This window comes from Brienomyrus brachyistius, chromosome 13 (assembly GCF_023856365.1).
Source record: "Brienomyrus brachyistius isolate T26 chromosome 13, BBRACH_0.4, whole genome shotgun sequence".
NCBI classification, from domain to species: domain Eukaryota; kingdom Metazoa; phylum Chordata; class Actinopteri; order Osteoglossiformes; family Mormyridae; genus Brienomyrus; species Brienomyrus brachyistius.
In genome coordinates this window covers 26786592-26800336 of record NC_064545.1, presented here as the reverse complement: position 1 = coordinate 26800336, position 13745 = coordinate 26786592, and the positions used below count along the sequence as shown (strand labels likewise).

Here is a 13745-nt window from a genome sequence, read left to right as displayed (position 1 = left end):
GGGACATGCGGATGCCGCTGGTGCTACAGTATCATAGCGTATTTCAATTATACACAGTGCAGTAATTTCATTTGTACAGTTCTGTAATTTGAAAAGTGTTTCAAGCAGCTGTGCTGTATTTTAAAATTCTGTAAATAAAATTCTGAAACAACGTCCAGTGCACTGCTCAGCTGCGAACCCAGGTTTGTTTTTTGCTCATTTAAGTTTTTCTCATAAATGAGCTGTCTGTCTGTCTGTCTGTCTGTCTGTCTGTCTATCTATCTATCTATCTATCTATCTATCTATTTATCTATCTATGTCTCTGTCTAGCCATTCATCAATTATCTATCTATCTGTCTGTCTATCTGTCTGTCTATCTATCTATGTCTCTGTCTAGCCATCCATCCATCATCCATCCACATCTATCTATCTATCTATCTATCTATCTATCTATCTATCTATCTATCTATCTATCTATCTATCTATCTATCTATCTATCTATGTCTCTGTCTAGCCATCCATCCATCATCCATCCACATCTATCTATCTATCTATCTATCTATCTATCTATCTATCTATCTATCTATCTATCTATCTATCTATCTGTCTATCTATCTATCTATCTATCTATCTATGTCTCTGTCTAGCCATCCATCCATCATCCATCCACATCTATCTATCTATCTATCTATCTATCTATCTATCTATCTATCTATCTATCTATCTATCTATCTATCTGTCTGTCTGTCTGTCTGTCTGTCTGTCTTTCAGGCACTTTATGAGAAGAGGAACTGCATATTGTCAAAATCAGGTTTGTTAGATTTTCTTGACACTCTCTGTCAGTAGATTTGGTCCAGCCACATCACAAAACAGATTTATATCAAAACATTTTGCCCCAACTGTAATTGAGTTTTAATCCTTCTTTCAGATTTGAACACCATTGTCCGCATTATCTCTCCTACAGTAACTTCATCTCAGCACTGGAGAAGGAAGGTCTATGGATAAGCTAGCAGATCATTGGGATAAAGCTACTGGCCGCTCACAGGGTTTATTTCTCTGCTTTTATTCAACAAGGTAAGTGCTTTTCTCTGCTTTCACGGGTCTGGGTCTTTCTAGCCTCACAACCCATTTTTCCCAATATCTTTTTCACTTATTGTTTTATTATTTGTGGGCAGTTATAGCAGTGAATTCTATTCTGCTGCTGCTAGTTTCAGAGACAATAAAAAAGAAAAATATTCACCGGGGATCTCAGAGGTGTTTGGATATGTGGCTGGTTGTGGACCATTAGGCATCCAGGCAGCACCTGTTGGAAAAGCACATTAGCCTGTTTATTCAGATGGTTTCCCATTGTCTGAATGTGTGGACAGCTGTTCCGCAGGTGACTTCGTGTTATACATTCTTTCTTTACATCGTCTTTTTTGATGTGAGGTATTATGGAAGATATCAGGGTCACTGAATTTGCCTATATGGAGTAATTTGAAAAACTGTACAAGATACAACCTGATAATAATATCACTACTATGGAAAATGTCACGATCCTGTTTTCATACCATTGTTAAAAATACAGCGAGATAATAGATAAAGCTAGTTATGTTTGGTATGTTTCATATGTAAAGAATGGTGAGAAGTACTTCATGCTACAACATGAGCATAGGAATTCTATGCAGTTTAATTAAATTCTTCTGGAAATTTCTCTACCTCACATAACGTAGAAATTCCTGTGGCCAATTAATGCAAATTAATAACCTGCACAAACCGTATTAGTGAGAGACTGGAAAAAGATTGTCACCTAGTGTGGGGAAATATAATTATATAAATATACACACACACACACATAAGGTAAAAAATAAGGATAATGATTAATGAGGCTTCTTATTTGCAGTGAAATGCATTTTAAACTGCCATAGTGAAATTTGTAAAACGCTGGCTATCACAGTGCGGCATGGCGAGGGAGAGAAGGTCCACCCAGCAGCTCGAACAAACAGGGTTTCATTGGCAAAACGGAATACAAGGGGATAACCGGAAAACAAAGGGACCGCAAGGACTCAAACTAGAACAAGTAAAACAAAACTAAGGCAGAAAGCAGAACAGGAAGCGACAATAACTTAGACAGGAAAACTACCACAGCTACAAACACGTGGTAACAACCACGCAACAAACAAAGGGCAACAGCCACAACGACCGACTGAGGAACAGAACAAAAGCAGGCACTGAAATACACTGCTAACAAGAAATGAGAAAGGACAGGTGAGATCCATAATCAGCCAATCACTGAGGACTCGAGGCAGCAAGGAGGGGGTGGGGCACATTACAATTAACAGGCACTAGAGACACGGAGACCGGAGCAAAGGCTGAGTGCTGTCTACACGAGGAGCAACTAGGAACACAAGTAAAACAAAACATAACGAAACAAGGCACAGGCAGAGTAACCAAAAACAAAACATACATTAGCCATACAAGAATAAAATAAAACCCGAATATTAAACAAAAGACTTGGCATGGTGGTGCAGTGGTTAGCACTGTCGCCTCACACCTCTGGGAACTGGGTTTAAGTCTCTTCCAGGGTTCTACATGTGTAGACTTTCCATGTTCTCCCCATGTTGTTGTGGGGTTTCCACTGAGTATTCCAGTACCCCCCCTCCCCACCACAGTCCAAAGACATGCTGAGGCTATTTGGAGTTGGTAAACTGCCTGTGTGGATGGTGTGAGTGTGCCCTACGATGGGTTGGCGCCCCATCCTGGGTTGTTCCCTGCCTTGTGCCCTACGATGGGTTGGCGTCCCATCCTGGGTTGTTCTGCACCTTGTGCCTGTAGGCTCTGGACCTGAAAAGGGCAAGAGGTTTCAGAAAATGGATGGATGGATGGAGACTGACCTCAGACTGACAGACAGGATATCTGCCCCAGAGCTGCACCCTCAGCCCATTGAGCCTTGCAGCAGCCTAAGGAATGAGGAAACACACTCAGGCAACACCAAACAGGGAGAGGGAACCTGGGACAGGGCCAGACGAGCACCAACCCCGACACGGGGAATATGCTACTATCTTAAAACCACTTATCCTGCTCAAGGTCGTGGAATGTATAAATACATCTTTGATTTAAAGTTAATTATTGATTTTCGAGAAAATATGCACTTATAGTTTGCCAACAATGTTTTTCATTGAAGAGAGTTCTTCACATTGTAACAGGAAGATACAAAGGAAAGCACATAAAAAATGAAAATACTTGACAATAACAAGAGAATGCTTTTCCTTACAAAGTCCCGTCGGTTAATATGAGGTAATATGGAGGTTAGGTTAAATCCCTGATTCCATTTTGATTAGAGAGCACTGTAAACACACTTTCATCCTGACTTGTTGAGGGGAAGAATTGCTGAGCTCCATCCTGTGTTTATTAAAAGGATATATTTAATTAAATAAAAGTAATTTGTCGTGTTCTACTATTGAAAATATCTTGTGCTGTGAACAGCAGCTCTTAGTCCCCATGTAAGCATGTCATATTGGAACCCAACCCAAATCAATCTAGTTATGTTCCACATTTTTTTATAAATTGTCCTAACTCCCCACCCCCCCCCCCCCCCTCTTTATGGCGCCCCTGTTTGTGAACCTTGCCTTATATTCTGCATTTCGGCAGTTTTCGATTGACAGGGCTGTGGTTTCCATGCCTCCTACAAAGAGCTCCCTGCAGATCCATTAAACGCAGCTCAAGTAGAATGTAATTCAATTGTCAGGAGCCGCTTGTAGAATGGGCCAATCAAACTCTTTTGTTCAAATTCAGATTCCTATCTATCAAATGAACTCACTTGAAGCATTAATACTGCAGCTATGCCCTTGCTGTCAGCTTAGCACCATACAGGCTGTACAGAAAAGGGTGATGTGACATAAACATCCATGGAAATGCGAGTCTAGGTAGTCTAATCGGTTTTGTATATCTAGGTGGGAACTCACTAGGCATGGGTGGGAACAAAGCCAAGGTAGCTGGTGTGATTTTGGCATTCTGGGGTGTAGGTCATTATCACCCAGCTAAGATGACAGAATAAAGTAGTAATTACCACCCTGGGGAGTTAATGCTGAAGGTGGGGATTACATCACACTACCAAGATCATGTAAAGTGGATAGAATAGCTGTCCTGCTCAGATTCCAGTCTGCTGAGCTGAAAGGTAACTGACTAATTGTCACCTTGCTGAGCTTGCAGGAAGAATAACGTGGTCGCCATGGGGATGGTATGGCTTCGGAAAGCTCCGTACAGTAGGTGCTACATGATTCCTCAGATGGTCTCTGAGCTCCACGCAGCCTCAGGGCCAAATCGGGCAGAATGTCCTCCTCCTGCTGACACGTTCGCAGTCACGGCTTAGGAGGTTTATAACCTAAATATTTTCCTCATTAACATGTGTACTTCCCTGACTTGCACCTTCATGACAACCGTTGCTGTGGCGTCAACCGGCTCCTTGCTTAAGGTTTCCCAGAAGAGCAGGGCAGAGGTGGCGGAGGACAGGTAATTAAGGATGATTAATTACTCAAAAAAACTCAGAAAATACGAAAAGCGGGACTGTTAGACCTGCAGGGGGTCCATCCCCCTCACTGCCTCAGGAACGCCCTAACCTTTTTCTGCAGTCCATGACTCTGTAACCTGCATTCTTTAATCAGGAAAACCTCTGCTCTGAAATACTTGCAGACCACAAACTTCGAAGTCAATAATGGCATTTTCATTTACCTCGATTTTTTTGCATTTTGAAGATGCGATCTGAGAAACTGTCGGTGGAAGCACTCAAATTGCAGAGAAAAACCCTCAAACATCACAAAAAAAGTTTTACGTTCACTTGAAGTGGTTTTTGTGGCGAGTTGAAAAAGAAGCAATTTCTGCAACTACGACGGACACAGAATTTGCAAATTAGTAGATGTGTAATGCATGATAATTAGTTCTTCTAGAGCTACTAACTCGTACAAAATCCACTGCATGTTGAAGTATGAGACATGGATCTTAATCTCGCGGGATGATAGATGGCAAGAATTATTTCCATGACATCTAGTAATGAAAACACGCCCTATTCTCAATTTTACTTCACTTATAATTTGTGCATAACTTTAGTGGAAACATGACGAATGCCTGGGAACTTGCCTGTGTCTTTCACACAGACTAGGACCCTGCAGCCTTAAAGACACTGATTACAGAAGCACCACACAGACCACCTCCTGACTGCCTTCTTGTTTTGTGTGGTCCCCCCCCTGGACACCTGCCTCATGCTCCTTTCCCAGCACATGTCTGGCAGCATAGGCATGACAGCGGGGCAGCACTTAAAACCTAACAATCTGCCCCAGCCAGTCATTGGAGGCCCTTCCCTCGTTTTTCCCTGGTGATGCGATCGAAGCGCTTCGTCTCGTTACCAGTGGGGTCCTGCTGGAGTTGCCTCTGACAAAGAATTACAGTGTAATTACAATCACTTCACAGATAACATGTTAAATGGCGTAAACCGACAGGTCCCCACCATGCATGTTAATCGGGCCTCTAGCCGGGCTGCGTGCTCGAGTGCACAGCGCTCCAGGACGGTAGCTTCTGGAAAGGCAGTCGGCCCGGGGAATTATCGGAGCCTAGCCGCTTCTGAGGAGCAGACCCCCTGCCGTGCTTTGTGCTGGCGAAGAGGCTTCCTGCGGTGCCAGGCACCCCCCCCCCCCATAAAGGGGGCAATCAGCGTTCCGCCGCCATCATGCGTGACGGGTCAGAAACAGCCGTCCTCTCCTCCGTAACGCTCAGTTAAGCGCAGGCAGCTCCGAGTCCCTCTGTAATACCGCTACCGTCAGTGCAGCGGCTCTGTTTACATGCTCATCCTAACAAATTGCATTTGGAGATTTACATTTTTAATTTGACTTGTTGAGGAGGCAGTGGAGTGAGTGAGTGTGTGTCTGTCTGTCTGTGTGTGTCTGTCTGTCTGGGTTAGGGTTATATTACTTTTTGGGGACCAAATGCCCCCCACAATTTAATAAAAACGTTTTTTGATGTTGTGTGGACCATTTTTTCAGGTTTTTTCAAATATCTGTGAATGCACTCAAAAATATAAGAATGCCAAAAGACTTATATTTTGTTTTGGCTGAGTAAGGGTTAAGGTTGTCATACACATGTGTGTGTGTGTGTCTGTGTATAGGGGTTTAAAAATGACATGAGCTGTATGGTTTAGGAGATATGGGGGGGGGGTTTGTTTGACATTGAAAGTCACATTGCACAGGATTGTGTCTGTACAAATACATGCGACGCGACGAGAGAGTGTCAGTTTTTTGGCGGCTGATAACCAAATATCAAGACAAATGATATTTTTGTCCAAGTGAAAAACAAATGCTTCAGTTTTCTGAAAATAACTGAAAAGTATGAAACACATAAAAACCCAGTAAATATAGTCCGGGTAAGTTGGCGCAGCCCTGCAGTGACACTGAGGCTGGGACACTGTGAAAACAGAGTGCAGTGTGGAGTTGAGGTTCGAGTCCCCCTCCGCAGTGTACGTGTGCAGTGCGCCAAACTCATTGGTGTCTATGAATTTCCCATGGAGTACGAGGGTGTGTGTATGTCAGCCCTGTGTCGACTGGGTCCAGGGGACCCTGGACTAGGTGACCAGGAAGATGGAAGTTCAAATGTAGACTGTAAACGGAACAAAACTTCCAGAACTTTTTAAGATGTCTACACTTTCCACATGTGCTATGTGCCACACCCCTAGGTCACCCAGTCAGCTGCACGGTGTCTATGGATGCATGTAGTTGTCATCATGCATTAAGCATAAATTTCTTTCAAAATGGGAATTATTTTAGTACTTTCCGGAGTTAATTCCTTTCTCTGCTCACTGCCCAATTTCAAATACATCTTAGCTTAAAACCAATTCCCTAAGAGATGTCTGTCTGCTGCAAATGATAAGCAAATTGACTGGCATTTAACAGCCCTGTATTTCACTATAGATTTGTGGCCGTGCTTCGGTAACCAAAGGTGTAGCAATAGAATGCAGTACTGACTGGCCTACTATAGACATTTCCTCTCCTGCATGTTAATTGACTTAATCACATTTGAAGCCATATATATTTCCTGGGTAACAACATGTGTGATACGTCTGCTGTAGAGTGTCAAAAATCACCACGGCAACTGATGATATTCCACTCGACCCTTAATTCTGCGACGTGAAATGGCGTTCTGGCGGAAAACAGTGTACGAGAAAACAAGCAAGAACAAAAACTGTACCATTCGCAAATTAATGAATGTAAAACAAGTCAAACGCTTGTGAGGTTAGATAGCAATTATTTTCTAACGCAACAGAAGTTTATTTTTCTGCTACAGTGTCTTATTTATGCATGGAAGAGGAAGAGAATGGATACATGTCATTATTTACATGCAAACCAATGGCTGAAATGGCAATAAAATACTGTTTTCAATAAGCAGTAATCACATTATATATCCAATACGGCACTCATTGCGATTGTCATTATTATTATTTTTATAAGTTGGTGGTGCCTGACTTCTCACAGGGAAATTTAGCTCTGGCTTTATTCATGAATAAACAAGGCCCCTTCTGGCTTATTGTTTGAATAAATCGCTTTAATACCGAGTACAGTTTCTCTCAGGATCTGTTTACCTCTCAGATGAATTCAGACTCTCCTTTTTCTCTATTTCAGGGTTGGTATGCATTTCTTCCTTATAACGTTTTTCTAAAGCTCAGTATTTTCTAACTGCGTGTTGGTCAATGAATGCCTTGAATGAACTTTTGTCCCATAACACTATTATGATCTAACAAAGATATGTATTGGAATTTAGTAGAAAACGGATTGCTTTTGTTGCCAAATTAAGGATACTATTATTGCGGGCTCACTGAGAAGCACAATGGCCTCAGAGCCGCGTGCTTGTAATTCCAGGCCTGGCTCTGCGTCTCTATGCAGTGTCTGAATTCTCCCTGTGTTTCCACAGGTCTCTGCTGAGTATCTGCTTTCCAACCCCAGTCCGACAACATGCCATTAGGCAATCGGACATGTCTAAATTGCCCATGGTGTGTGAGCACGTGCTGTGGCATCACATGTAGACTATCCCCCGTGCTTCCTGGTATAGGCTCCAGGCTTCTTGTGACCTTGTACTGGATAAATGGTCATGGATGGCTCAGGATTTGAAAACTTCCCTGATTATGGCTATATGAAGTATGTCTACTGTAAAAATCCCAGATGATCTGCATGCTCTATACAAAAACAGATTCACCAAAACATCAGCATGCTTTTCAGCAGTCAAACCCGAGTCTTTACCTTGGATAATATCGGCATGTCCCTTCCATGTCCTTTTCCCTTAAAGCCAGTTTTAGACTTCAGGAGCTCCAGACATTCGTGCCAAATCAAAATGAGAGCCTGTATCTGATAGGGTTAAGAAGAAGGTTAGGATGAAGGCGCGGCCAATGATATGAACTTTTCCAAGAAAGCCACCAAAAGAATATTTTCCTTCGCTGATCTCTACCCTCCTTGCTGCTGAGTGATGTGATATGGGATGTTCTTGGAAAAAAAACACGGCAAGATGACAACAATAGGAAATAAATGAAGTTTCTACGGCGTATTTCCCGGCAGGTAAAGGTTCAGCATTTGTTCTGGTGACCAAGCGAGTCAGCTGGCCGTCATGGAAGCAGATCAAACGCGACCCAAAGTTCAATTGGTAGCAAAAACACATTTGTACAGCAAGCAGATGCCCCCCCCCCCCGCCCCCCCGACTGCACAAGCAACTGAACTTCTGCAGCCACATAAACAACTCAATCATGATCCAGCTTAATTCCATCATGATTCACTGAAGTCATGGAAAACCCCCCACCCTGCAAACCCATTACTCACTCCAACATTAATAATTCATAAATAAATGGTTTCTGGATTAGTAAGGTAACATTAGTATCTGTTTACATGTAAGTTGTTGGACAGCAAATGGTCCCAGTTTGCCAAACACAAATCTCTTTATCATCAGGAGGACTTCAGCGCCCCCCCCCGGTGGCAGAATGCCACCAGAGTTTGTTTTCAAGGTCATGAAATTTAAATCGTACGCTTATTTCCGGGGCTTGGGAGTGAGCTAAATTGGATCATTAAAGAGTAGGTTTGTAATTCCAGCATTAAAACGGTTTATTTTTGAGGCCAGCGCTGAGAGCTTTCCCATCTCTCAAGAAGGATCATTTTTAACGGGTGACTTAAAAAGTTTGGCTACTTAACGAGATGGACGTCGAGAGAATATCACGACGGCTCCAAAATAATTACTTGTGGTAAATGATTTAAACTCTTCATTACAGATAGTTAATGTCTATGTTTGGCTGTGACCCCAGTGACTGCAGCAGTCCTATTCATTTTCTGTTTATTTTGCCATCTTTTGTACCTGTCTGGCAATTGTTGGCCGATTCCCCTTATATACAAAGTTGTCAGAAAATCACGGTTTGCTGGATTTTACCATCTAAACAAGCTTTAAATAAGGCTACACCATACAATCCCGCTTGGCCTTTATAATAACCTCTTCCTGTCCTGCTACCCATTAGCAAGTCTAATGCCGCGACTCGTCCGTGCAGCTCCCCGTTTGAAACCAGCTCTGTGGGCTGCAGGCAGGAGCACAGGGGGCCCAGCACCCATTCAAGGGGGCCCACACATTACAGGGGCCCTTGCATATGCTCACATATTTTAACAGTGGGGGCCAAGGGCAGGAGGAGGCTGACGTGCCGACACCCCTGGCTTGCGGAGACCAGTCAGTGGAGAGAGAGGGGGCTGCATGACCCCAAGCGTCTCTCCCAGGCACTGCTCTCTTTCTCAGACACAGCATCATTACTTATACATCCTACGGAGCTGGTAGCTGCAAAGCAGTAAAAAAAAAAAAAAAAACTATTTTTGCAGTTAAAAGACAGTTCATTGGCTGTAATGAATAATCAGGTGATGGTGGGAGGCGGAGCCTGTGGACTGGGTAGGCAAATAGCACGCAACCGCTGCGGTCGGCCCAACGATGCAATGCAATTTAAAAAATAGTGTTAAATATCACCAAAAATATATTGCTTATATTGCTATTAATATGGATTTTCATATCATGTATTACACTAAAAATCACAGCATTGAAAATACAAATTTGTTGTAAAATTAATATTTAAATGCATTTGAAATACGAGTAAGAGAATGAATGAGAATGAGCTAAAAATCACTTGAGCAATCTGACTGCTAAACTTTTCTGTTCTTAATGTTTTTTGCCATGCATTTGTTGATCTGTGCTTCATCACTGGAATGCATCAGGGAGGATGATGACCATGCTACAGGACAGCCTGTCCCTACTGCATGCGCACCTCACTGCATGCGCGCCTCACTGCATCCCCAATGTGTTCATGAATGTAGATGGTAGACAAATCTACTCTCCACCAAATCTCCGAGGATCTGCCTCGATCTGGGACATTGTTCTAAATCTCACATCTACGACACTTTAGTCTCTAAAACACAAATTCTTCTTATTCCTCTTTACCCAGGTAAGCAGGTCTATTGTTTCTCTGAAAATGATACAATGAATGTGAGATATTTACTCACACTATAATGTTTGAGAGTAAATGGAGTTGTGCTTCACAGATGGGAAAATGCTAGAAAACAAACATATCATGCATGAGCAAAAGGATTCAGGCTGTTTTTTTTAACATCCTAGTAGTAAAAAAACGTTATCAGTGGAGCCCAACAGTTAAACATTATAAAAATATTTTTTATTTCTGCTGAGGTGATGTGCATTTGCTTGCTGCTGTAATAATCACCCTCAGACAAACCTCGTTTAGAAAGACGTGTCACGTTTCCGAATACCCCGAAAAGTACACTTTCTGTAATGCCTCCTGTCTGAAGAGGAACTGACAGCCGTCTCGGCGTAATGAGGAAATCCTCCAGGTGCGATTCAGCCGACCGGTAGAGGCTGTAAACACTGAGCCCCTTCTTAAACATAACCTCTATTCATGGCCGAGTGTTTATGCATTTATACAACTGTTAGAAGGATTTAATGGTGGGTTCAGATCAAATCAGATTACTGTGAAATATGTATTTATCCATCGTCATGCTGGCTAACTAAATATTCAAAAATAATCATCCTAGCCGGCTTATTGGCATCTTCATGATAATTATCCACAAGTATTACGCGCTGCACCTCCTACATTTAGCTGGTATGAGAAAATTGAGTAAACCAAGATGCCATTTGGTCTGTCGATCACCCTTAAGAGGCATTTCAGAGTGCAGCAGGTACTCGGAGGTCATTCTGACAACTCCTCTTACTTGTCCTGAATGTCACAGCTGTAAGCAATCATTTATTGCACATGTGGACATTTGCAGCTAGTGCCTTTCAGCAAAGATGTCCCAACCGATATGACTGATTGAAAGGGAAATCTAGCCATGTCATATGTAATATTAGCGGTAGATTGCATCACATCAAATGTGCAGGTGTCTGAAGAAAACACCTGGAGAATGGCTTTTCACAACCACATTTGAAAATTACTTTTATAACAATGCATTTGTAATCATGCATGCTTTAATAATAGATGGTAGGTCTATAATCGCAATGTAATTAAAAATGTATATTTTTTGGTGTATCACGTTACTATGCTTCAGATCTTTCTTCTGAAGCTGTCAAAATGATTTAGTATGGCAGCCAGATCTTTAAGAGGGTAAACCTTGTAGGTTAGTTTTCCCCCTGTAAATGAATGCCTATATATGCTAAATTGGGGTATATCAGAAATCAAACCTGACAGGTCTGCATGTTGAAGGGCTGGGATTCTGCGGGAAATAGACATTTCAGGTTCATATTCTGACGTTTTCTTAAGTAGTGATTTTTGTGCATCGCTTTAGTACTGCATTTGCCTGCAGTCTCTGTTTCTATAGCGCTCGTACTGCCTAATTCCATAGGGTTCAAACACTCATGCTCCAACTGTCTGGATCAAATAAATATTAAAAGCCCTCATCCTCCATCATTCAAAATTCATGCTCAGGCACATTCTAAACTCAAGGACATCTGTGAATTCACCAGGGAATATATTTTTGCAGAAGTATTTCTTGAGTTTTCATAGAAGAAGAAAAAAAAACATTGAGAATACGTTCATCAGTTCTTGCGATACGTATTTGTATGCATTTATTTTGTGTCATCATTTTACATTTCAAATGTAGTGTTGCTTAGGTTTGAATTAAACATCCATCCATCCATTTTCCAAACCGCTTATCCTATTGGGTCGCGGGGGGTCCGGAGCCTATCCCGGAAGCAATGGGCACGAGGCAGGGAACAACCCAGGATGGGGGGCCAGCCCATCGCAGGGCACACTCACACACCATTCACTCACACATTCACACCTATGGGCAATTTAGCGACTCCAATTAGCCTCAGCATGTTTTTGGACTGTGGGGGGAAACCGGAGTACCCGGAGGAAACCCCACGACGACATGGGGAGAACATGCAATCTCCGCACACATGTGACCCAGGCAGAGACTCGAACCCGGGTCCCAGAGGTGTGAGGCAACAGTGCTAACCACTGCACCACCATGCCGCCCCTGAATTAAACATCCTTTAAACAATCAATAAAATCTTTCAGGGATTTTTTTCGGCATGAGTGGCAGAAGCGTCAAGGGCAGGTCTCCGACTTCGACCCCCTCCCATGGTCCTATAAGCTCAACAAACACTTTATATAAGTCTGAAGAAGAGGAAATCAGGTATCAAATGTAGCTGATAAAGAACCTCCCAAAAGCCCTTCCATCTTGAATTGAAGGCGCAGACTGAACTCACCAGACAGGAACCATGAGAGCTAAAGAAGAAAACGAGATGCTTTCATGATTTTTTTTTTCTTTTTCACTGATGTGAAAGAATCAGTCTGGAAGAAATGTCCTCTGTGGTAGAACTTAATTGGGATTGTGGCATTGAGGAGAACCTGGGAAGCACCACAGTGGGAGGGCCAGTGGTCAGTGTTTCCTCAGCAAAAACACACAGTCCATTTTCATTTAGAAATTTATCACACTTGCCCATTTGTTTGCACAATGCTCTGTTTTATCGTATCATATTGCACAGAGATTCCACAGAGTACCGACGTAAATATAAGTGTAGCTTGCAAAAGTACTCAGACCGCAGCTATCGTCTGTGTGGTCAGGATAATTGCATTCACGGTGCTTTGAAGTTCATTGTACAGACTGTCCCTGACTAACAACATATTTGACTAACAGAAATTCACACATATGACTGAAGTCAGGACAGACCCAACCAACATGTCTCATAAAACTGAAATTCAGTTTTTACCAGGACAGAGACCTGAAACACAAGGTCAAAAAACACAGTCAAGTGGCTTAATCTGCAAGCAAATATCCTTAAGTCTCTAAGTTTTGAGTCACTTCTTTTATTAATATATGAAAATATTGGACAACTGTTGCCCAAAATGTCCAATGAACCGCAGAGCCTAGGCAAATGTGTAAAGGCATTTTGAAATGAGTAATTTCAGTAATGCAAAAGGAGATGATATTTTTCAAAAGGTCTGAATATGTATAATTGCTTAGGGAATTAAATTTTCTTGGGATATCATGTCATCAAGATGCTTGAATTATTTTCCAAAACCTGACTTGAGAATATAACAGAAATATTAAATAAAAAATAGATATCAGTGAGTCACATGATAGTTAAGATATATTGAGTGATTACATGACTAATGGATGCCAGAAAAAGATGATGTTGAGATTTTATACTAATGTAATTTATCTTTATCGTTTCTGGCAAAATTTTTACCACGTTTGCATGAGTTTTGTGGTAAAGTAAGACTT

The 13745-nt window shown here is 42.1% G+C and overlaps 1 long non-coding RNA gene across 1 annotated transcript; it reads right to left on the bottom strand.

Annotated features, from left to right (window-relative positions):
* Window positions 1-1219: 1219 nt before the first annotated feature.
* Window positions 1220-8667, bottom strand: LOC125705849 (uncharacterized). The gene is made up of 3 exons (XR_007381710.1): window positions 8238-8667; window positions 2853-2918; window positions 1220-1282 (listed from the first exon to the last, which is right to left on the bottom strand). It is a non-coding gene; the product is annotated as an uncharacterized LOC125705849 (long non-coding RNA).
* Window positions 8668-13745: the final 5078 nt, after the last annotated feature.